This window comes from Amia ocellicauda, chromosome 13 (assembly GCF_036373705.1).
Source record: "Amia ocellicauda isolate fAmiCal2 chromosome 13, fAmiCal2.hap1, whole genome shotgun sequence".
NCBI lineage: Eukaryota > Metazoa > Chordata > Actinopteri > Amiiformes > Amiidae > Amia > Amia ocellicauda.
Window position 1 is genome coordinate 20,630,264 of NC_089862.1, and position 10,223 is coordinate 20,640,486.

The 10,223-nt window shown below is 36.3% G+C and overlaps 1 long non-coding RNA gene across 1 annotated transcript; it reads right to left on the reverse strand.

Annotated features, from left to right (window-relative positions):
- Window positions 1-4,000: 4,000 nt before the first annotated feature.
- On the reverse strand, window positions 4,001-6,844 carry LOC136767017 (uncharacterized). The gene is made up of 2 exons (XR_010821800.1): window positions 5,805-6,844; window positions 4,001-5,286 (listed from the first exon to the last, which is right to left on the reverse strand). It is a non-coding gene; the product is annotated as an uncharacterized LOC136767017 (long non-coding RNA).
- Window positions 6,845-10,223: the final 3,379 nt, after the last annotated feature.

Below are 10,223 nucleotides of genomic sequence, written 5' to 3' on the forward strand. Positions count from 1 at the left end.
ATAGCACATATTTGTCAAAGTGTTTGAGACCCTGTTAGATCATGTTTGATGTAAGGTTTCACCAGTCATTGACCTTTCCATTGGTCTTTCTGTAGAGGTTGCAATGGCAGTACAGGGTAATCCATTTTAAGCCTGTTTTCTTCACCAGTCATTGCTAGGAATAACATCAAAGAAACTTCAGATGATTTCCACAGACTAGCCGCAATATTTCAAATATGGCATCTCTGTGTTAGAAATCTTATTGTGGCTTATTCAATACATTAGAAAAGAAATGCACACCGTTAACAGAGTCAACATCAATTCATAGATCTGTACATTCTTCAATGTATTTTTAACAGAAGGCCAGGAAAGGTATCTCCAAAGATATCGGGAGGCAGGGAAGTATTCATATACACTGCGCTGGATGGCCTCTGAGGGTTTCTACTCCTTTCTCCCCCTGTCATATTCCCACATGCATTCCCTGTTCTATTATTATGTTTTCTTCCCCCTCATATATTTATCTCAAAGGCTACACATTTCGCCATCTAAACCCTCTACTGTTTCTACTTCAAACGAAGCTGGCGTCTTCCTGCAACTGAACATTTCAATAGCTGTTTTTATTTTCAGTCCTTCACCTCCTTGCAAGTTCATTTTGAAGGATCCTCCTCAAGTCTTTTTTGAGCAGATATTCATAGCCTTACAATGCAGGCATGTTTGAACTGCATATTTATGATATGATGAAATCAACCTTCTTTACCAAGGTATCTCCTTACCCCCCTTTTTTTTCTCTGTTTCTCTTATCTTTTAACTTCTTTAACCATTTTGTGCACACAGTGGTCCTCAAAGGTGATGCACACGGGCATTTTGGTGCCCATGTTAACAAGCTGCCATACCCACCACATCCTCTGCATCTTAGAGGTGATTTGTGTGGCCTGGCTTATAGGGTTTAGTGTGACATAACTTTTACTTATGCTTTTGGGAAGGTGACTGATATGTACTGGGGAAGAAAGCAAATCAGAAGGAAAATAAAATCTAATTCAGATACTGTGCTAAAGTTTGCATGCCCCTGGAACTCAATGGATCTGTGGCCACACACTAACCACCTTCAGAACCACTGACACAGAACAAAACTATTTTTATATATTTTTTACACCCACATAGATTAAACCGATGATAAGCTGCATGATTTAGTCCCCACAGTCAGTGGTGTTCAGAGTTAAAGAATGGTCACATAATCTGATGTTGAAAAATAGTCTTTATACTGGAATGCCATTAATTCTTTAATTATAATATCTCCCTGGGGGCTGTGGATTCTCTCAGTAAAACATGTTTTTGGTAAAACAAGGAAGATGCTTTAGGAAATTAAACAGAAGTGCTTCTACTTGCCAGTTAAATGTTACTGGTAATCAGCAATGATTGCCTGCTGCATCCAGAACAGCTTTGAAATGGTGTCCCTTGGAACATAAGGTCAGAACATAATCATACAGATGTATTCCATAAAACCCTGTGAGAAGGTTCATTTTAAATTAAGGTGCAGAATAATCAAATTTAATTGTCTGGCTGCTGTTAAGAAACACAGAAACTGGAGATTCCACTTTTGAGCACTAACGGGGCTATACAACCATTGATTCTCCTAAACCTATACCACACACTAAGTACTTCCTACTATAAAAGTCTACATGTGTTAAAGCAGACAGAAAACTTTATTAACTCTGGGACGGTGCATGGTTTTAAATTCAATTATTTTTCATAACAGCCATGACTTATTCTTTTTGTTGTTTCTCTTTCCGCTCCCTATTATCCAGGCTTCTACCTAGGGATCCATCCTGCTAAACAAAATGAATCCTTGATATCATTAAGCATTATACAAGCTAAATACTTTAACATGTTTTCCCTTAATAGAACTGCTGCTTGACTTCTAATAATATACCCATTATACTTCAGAGAGAAAGCCCCTCTCCACTGAAACCTAAGTAGTGATTTATCTGATGGTAATATATGTTGTGAATTAATGTGGAAGCAAGTGAAGAACCTGGAAAAGGCTGGAAAGGCATCTGCATAGAGTCTGCGGTACTGGGAGGGGGTAAAAGTACCTGCAACCTGCTGGATAATAGATTTAAGTACCTAGTTATTGCTTTAGACGCAGTTCTATGCTGTTTTCTCTAAAGTGAACATATTATCTCAGTAGCATGGCTTAGATTTTTAACTCTGTAGAAAAGTCTCTATGATCCTGAAATCAATAGGAAATCAAATATGGAATTAGAGGAATGGAACAGAAAAGGATGGCTGAAATAATGGGCAGTGTTTTCAGTAATGAACTATTGAAATCAAGCAGGAAGATAACATTAGGATTATACTGTTAATGAGTCTCATTTTGCATACTAGCTGTTTACAGAAGAAAGTATTTTCACAGGCAGCACAGACCACATTTAAAAGGTTTAATTAGTTATTAATATGGTGGTTAATGCACAGCACTTATGTATAAAATCAACATACAGACATAAATCTCTAAAAGACTCACCAATTGTTGGAGACAAGATACAAGACATAATATATATATATATATATATATATATATATATATATATATATATATATATGTAGCATTTTTAGCCTTTTCCAGGTTTTACTGTAATTCAGCTATATGTTAGTTCAGTGACAAAATCGACCATTTAAAATAAATACAGCTGTTTAAATGCATAGGTTTTAGTCAAATTAAATCAATTCAATATAATTAGTTTGCATTAAGTGTCTCTATCTCTAAAAATAATTTAATTTAGTAGAGACAAAACAATTTATTTGAATACATTTTAAGCTACAGCACAAGGGTGCTTTTGCTGAATTTGTACTTTCAACCTGACTATACAAGCCTTATAATTTATATCACCATGTGTTCTTTGTATTTTTAGTTAGTATACGCTAGTCTAAAAATGCATGATTTTTTACTTTTGAATCAATGCTGTTTTGTGTTGTTTAAGGGACTGGTGCAGCTAATGGGACTAATACTAATTGATAATGTAGCCTACTAGGTGGTAGAAGATGAGGTTACGAGATGTCCTAGTTTAATTTGCACTTTAAGTATGTAATTTACAGGAGGTACCAGGTGAAATTAAGTTATTTTATTATGGTTAAGTAGTTTGGAGTAGTATAATATACTCTGAAAGTGTTGTCTGGCAAAACAGCCATTTTGCGCATTTGTAAGGGAAATATATGGAGGGACACTAGTTATTCTGTCTGTCTGAGACTTATTAGTATTGTGTGTTTTGTACTGATTGCACAGCTGGATTCTATTCCCTCAGTAGATGATCTCATTGGTCCCCTGTATGCAGGATGTAGCTAAGATAAAAAGATGCACATTCAAGGTAAGTGCTGCAAGAATCTTCAATCTTAACTACCTTTCATGCATTGTGGCTAAGTGTCACTGTACCTCAGGAGACTTTGCACTCAGCAGATTGCAACTGAGAGAGCAAGAAATGAAGCCTGGTACCTCTTTACAAATATTTTCAATCCCTGTTTGTAGGCTTCCTATTAATGCCTCATTACACACATACTACACACATTATGGGCCAACTTGTGTCTCATTGCATCCCTGATGTAGTTTAAGGTGAGATACAGTGATATGTATACTAAATGCTCAGTGCAATATGTAGTTCTTCCAAGATAAATGGAACTCCACGATGTTTAGTTGTAAAGATATGGATCAAACTTCCTTTATAGGAGAAATAACTAAAAGCAAATGTTGAAATAACAACAACATAATTCTCATTAAATACTGTAATGTTTAATATACTGGAATAATATATATTTATTTAATGAGAGAACACAAGGAAGAGAACAGTGAAAATGTGCAATTTAATCTGCACTTCTTCAGTATGTTCACTATTTATATATACTTAGATTCTAATATTTTATTTGATCAGTCCTGAAATATGTATCAATGTAAAAACTTGTGAATCAGGTTTGTGGCTGAAAAAAAAAGCCACAGAAAAGAGAGTATGTGTTATTTTGAAATGTAACAAAACATGCTTAATTGGTCATAAAGTTGCTACATTGTTCTCTTGTACTAATTACATGCATTTTGCTTAAAACATCCATTTTGGACATTGTGTTCTACATTTCTAAATCATGATACATTAAGAAGATGCTGGAGGCAAGACTCAGGTAGAAATTATAATTAAACATACATTGTAATCGATAAGAACATCTATCACCCACTACCACCACCACTGCTGGGGGAAAGATAATTGCAGTATGGAGATGGTGTTGACAGGGAGGTGGAGTTCATATTAAATGAAAAGACAAAGGATGGAAAGCTTGAAGAATACATGATGAGGAGAAGAATGACATTAATTGCATAGCAGTAAGAGTAGTGCATAATTAAAGTCTGGAATGTTCCTGCCTCTTAGCACTACAGCCAAGCCTTATTCAGTCATAAAGGAAGAACAACTGCTATTCATGCAATAGCAGAACTGTACTAAGGAATGTGAAAATTATATATAAATATGCTGCTTTGCGGTGTTGCTGCCTCCCACATCTCCACCTAACCCAGTTACTCTATAATGAATCTCCTCAACAACCAATAGGGATATGTGAAGAAAATGGGTGTGGGAAATGGTCTGAACACTGATTAGTGGCAGGTGGTTCACCATCACAAAATGTGCAGTTCATCAAATAAATATGCACAAAAATAACAATCAAGGCAACCTAAACAAACTGTATAGCGAACAACAAAAATGTATCTTTAGATTTTTATATATAAAATTATACAAACACACCCTGACTAAATCAGGCCATCCCTCCACATTAGATGACCGAGCAAAGAGACTGATCAGAGAGGCTAATGGCAACTTTGCAAGAGATACAGGCTTTTATGGCCAAGACTTGTCAAAGTGTGCATGCGACAACAATATGCCAAGCATTGTGGCCAAGCATTCTAAACCACTTTGAATCCCATTTGAAGTATACAACACTCAGGAGATTCTGTAGCCATGTGGCAAAAAGATTTGTCTGACAAAACAAAAATACATTTTTTGGACTAAACACAAAGCATTATTTTAGGTGCAAAACCAAAACCACTACAACCAAAGAATACCATCCCTACGGTGAAGCTTGTCAGTGGCAGGTTATAGGGATATTTTGTATTGGCAGGGATTGGAGCACTTGAATGAATGGAAAAAATGAAGCAGCACAATACAGAAAAGTCCTTGAGGACCTGCTGCACAGTGCAAGTTAGTGGAAAATGGGATAGACGTTCACCTTTGAGGAGGACAACGACCATGAAGCACACAGCCTACTACACTGGAGTACCTAAGGAACAAAAACGTAAATGTCCTTTAGTGGCCCAGTCAGAGCCCCAACATCAACCCAATTAATCACCACTCTCCAAGGTACTTCACAGAGCTTGAATATTTTTGTAAAAAGGATGGTCAAAAATTGCCAAATCTGTGTGCAAAGACTCACAGCTGTAATTGCAGGCAAATGTGCTTCCACCAAGTATTTACTCAGGGGTGTGGAGACTAATCTAATGATATTTCAGTTTTATATTAATATACATTTTCACAAAAAGAAACCACTTGGAATGGAGTAGAGATAAATGTAAATAAATCATTTAAATGCATGAAATTGAGGCACTGACAACAAAATGTGAGAACTGTTCTAGGAGGTATAGATTTTCAATAGGTACTGTATACATAACGTTGAGAACACAGAAAAAAAAAAAAATCATGAAACTACATACAGGGTATGTATAGTCTTCAAATACATTGCTTTGCATCTCAATTAAGGGCATCACCCTGCAAACATTCTTTTTGGGAATGTAAATGTACCTGTATTAAAAGCCATGGTCTAGGAGTCATTGTTCCAAATTGTAGAGGAATAGTCTTTTCTACATTTAAATTGTAATAGTTTATCAAACCTGAAATATACATTGATGTAAAGTCACTTGTATAGACAAATACTCTGCCTTCTGACAACAACAACAACAACAACAACAACAACAACAAAAAACACTAGAGTTTCATAGCCTGCATCACTCATTAATTCTTCAGTAAAGGAAGTATGAAACAATTGCCAGGTCACAACATCAATACTTTTTAAGAGGACTATGCTCCCCCTTCAGGCTTTTGTCCAGGTCGCTCCTTAGTCCTATAGTCCCGAAGCTTTCCACATTGCAGAGTTTTAATCCAGGACACCATTCTCTTTCCGGCAGCTTTCTTTCTGGCTGCTAGATCTGGCTCCGGCTGCACATAACCTGGGGGTGAAAAAGCAGGGGAGACTTGGGAACAGCACAGGCACGTAGTAGGGCTCTTCTCTTTTAGTGTCCCAGTAAAGTAAGTTTCTCAGTTTTCAGGTGCATGTGCCAGTCCCCCCCAAACCCAAATCAACCCCATTTCTCCTTCCAGGTATCACAGCCAGATCCTGCCAGGTCTTCGCAAAACAAAGACAACACCACGGGATGGGAGCTGTCATAAATCTGCAGGCAAATATGAAGCAAGATCTTTTGTTTAAATGGGAGAAAAAAAAAGCCAGTTTGTAGAACTCCTCTTTTTGGATTTGGCAGTGCACGAGATCACACAGCAGCTGGAGCGATGAATAAACATTTCAAATTCTCTCTGGACTACGAATCCCATTTAAATAGGTGCGGAAAATATCTTCACACTTGGGTTACAGCCTCTCCCACCCCTAACGGCATTACTTAAGAACACTTAAATTTCTTTTCAGCATCCAAGTCCATCTGGATTCCCCTCAAACAGGTATTCCACAGCAGTCTGTGCATCTGCTCCTAGTCACCAGTGTAGCTCACACAACCAGTTATAACCTCCTGCTTCTGTTAGCTCTGTCTGCTGTTCAACTGGTCCAAACTCTGCCGGTGTATCACTCCATTGCTCCTCAAACACCCTGCTTTTGTGTCCTCAAATCAAACTAGAGACGAGGACAGGTGCAGCACATGATTGGGGAAGCCTGTTGCCTAGCAACTCCCCTATCAGCAACAGGTGTGCTCAGGGGGAAATCAGGACTCAATTAAACAAAACAAATCATTACAACCTAAACCCACACTACATAATGACAAAGATATCCAACACACACAAAAAAACACATTAGGATTTTAAAAAAAGCACATAATGATAATTATAATACACCTAGTTGTAAAGAAGGTAATCAATAATCAATTAAACAATAATCAAGCACTAGTCACCTCCTGTGACAGCTGCCCTTGCCGGGACAACATTGACAGGACCAAATGAAGGAAGAATCAGCAAAAACTATTCATTTATGCAAAGTTGGCCTACCCAGGTTGTACTTACTTTTTTCCATCCAAATGTTATTGAATGACCTTGAGAGGAGAGCAAACAAGAATATTAAAAACATGTACATACTCTATGAAATGAGCTAAGCGTAACGATCATGTCTAGAGAATATGTAGATGTAATTGCTAAGAAGGGGCTTGTATTGATCATCATCTTATCAACAGTATTTGTTTCAAGAATATCTGTGCTACGAAAAGTAAGTACATTTTATTCTTATGATATTTATTTTGAATTAACTGAATATTACTAATAAAATATGATGAGGTTTGACAATTATTACCGTGTACCACAACATAAGACAAGAAATGTCCAATATGAGGTGGTTTACCACTACAGTACAGGCACCAACATGCTAAACACAGCAATTCTAAAGATCCAAGGCTATCATGGAAACCACAGACAAATGACAGATCTGATTTGTTTTTGCTTTAAAAATTAAACAATTCATATATTACAAAGGGGTCAGTGGTGTATAACTGAGGTGTTCCAACTGCAGTGATATTACTTCTTATAAACATTTATGTGGTTTCCAATAACATGCAGAGATTGTGCCTACAGTATTGTGTTACTTGAGAGTATTGATTTCACTTGTCTTGTCTCCATAAAGGAAGACACAAACCTTAATAAAGCCTGCAGAATGTCCCTCTGAGATAACGATTTCACCACAAAATGAGAAATAGACTTCCAGTATATTGAAGCATATTCCAGGTTGCAAGTCATCATAATACACAGCAAAACAAACAAACCATTTTTTTCTAACAAATGTCTAACAAAATCATTATAATTATCTATTAATCAATGTGAAATCTCTATAAGCTTAATATAGATTTTTTTTTAGAATGTTATATGTTCACACATTATAATACACCATTGTTTTTACAAGTTTAATCTGACAATAAATGTTGAATGTGCTAGTGTAAAAGATGATTATGGTTACATATAATATTGAATATTATACATAAAGTGAGTTGGGTTTGGGTCAGAAATTAAGTGTGTTTGCAGTTTGCAGTTCAGATTGTAAAATTAACATAAAATGTGAATTCTGGGACTCAATTTGAATCAACATTGTCTCATTTCCCCGTTCAGTTGTCATCAACAACTGGTTTCTCAGGATATTTTGTTACTTTACAACAGCTTGCTTATTACCTGAACACATACAAGCATGATTTTTGAGAATGACGGCCATAAAACTCTCTGTGGCAGACGTGTTATGATCAACTGCATCATACGCAGCACTCACATCAAGTAATACAAGTAATAACAGCTGAGCCAGAATCTATAACCATCAGTATATCATTGACAGCTTTGACAAACACAGACTATGTGCTGTGTATATGATGGAAACACAATAGACAGGATTCAAATAAATCAATTATTAAATAAATTGTGTTGCCAACACACTCTCCAGAGCTAGGTAGATTAGACCTGAATCCATAATTTCTAATAGTGCCAGAGTCTGAATTGTAGTTGTTGTTGTTCCTTGCTTGTTTGTTTGTTTTGTATTGTTGTTAATGATGACTGAATAATAGCTGGTTTGAGAGGAGAACGTTCACAGCCCCTCTTGAGCTCCATGCTGGGATCCTAACCTGTTGAGCCACTTTGGCCCCCTACACACATAGCCTAAACTCAGTTGCAAGTTCATCTTTTCCTTTTAATATGGTTTATATACACATACTGTCAAGCTATACCAGGTCAGTCGTTCAGTTTGGTGTGTTAATGCACATTGATTTTGTGTGTGTATTTCAAATGCACTTAAATAAACAGTAGGTGCTCAGTAGATGTGGTGGTGATATAATGCTCAATGGATCTTTTTTGAACTCAGAATCAACTAATAAAAGTAGCTGACGGTTATCCGATAGCTCTAGACAAGCAAAAGACTTCCGTAGGTAAAATGATTCTCTAATAATATGCTGTGGATTATAACCATATTTACCACATCCTATAGGGAAGGCAGTTTGCAGAGCAGTTTTGGGTCTTCAAACAAGTATTATGTTGGCCATAAATAAAAACTACAGTTCCTCTGTAAATTAATTTCATTTTGAATGCTTGTGAAAGATGTTCAGCTGTCACATTTTCTGAATATGTTTTCCAGGAAATAACTTTCAACTGGTGATACATGTAATTTCAGAAACAGTTTTGTATGAAGACATAGTAGGTTAATGCTTTTGTGTATTTAACTTATTTATTAGGGAGACAATATGGGCTTCCAGTAGGTCTTATTATCTCAGGCACAGTGTGTATCATATCTTAAGACCCTGTTATGTTCTGCATAACATTTAAAGAGGATTGTATCCCACTAACTGTCTGGGTAAACTACAACTGAATGAAAACTCACCTTTATGTGTCCCTTGTTAGAATCTTGTAACTGCAAGCATGTAGCATTCCCTCTATGGGGTTAATTGCACACAGTCTTGTATAAATATACATATATATATACTCACGTGTGCTTGAGTAAATACAGATACATCTACAGCTATCCACACATACCCAGTAGGTGGATTGCCTTGGCCTTTTTAATTTTATTTGAAGGCAGGTTGTCCCAATCGAGCATGAGTTCAATCAAATTAAATTTAAATAATTTCATTACGAAGCACAATGGACCACTGAAGTAATGCAGAAATGAAATTAATATTCTAAATTCCCTCCTGGTAAATTGAGTAAAATAACTCCTATTTGTGTTTCTTCTTTTGTTTGATTTGGCTTTAATAGTCCATCTATACTAAAGGGAAATATCAGTATGCAATAAAAGTTCAAAATGTCTCGCTGTTTTTCTTTCATATTTCATTATGATGTGTATTTTTCTGTCACAGCTTATTTTATTTCCTTATTTTATTCCTACCAATGTGTAAGAGATGTGACAGAACAGTAGATTTATGGAGTGAAACAAAGCTATCACAAAGTGCCCCCTAGGAAAGTGCACATTCCTTTAATACTGTG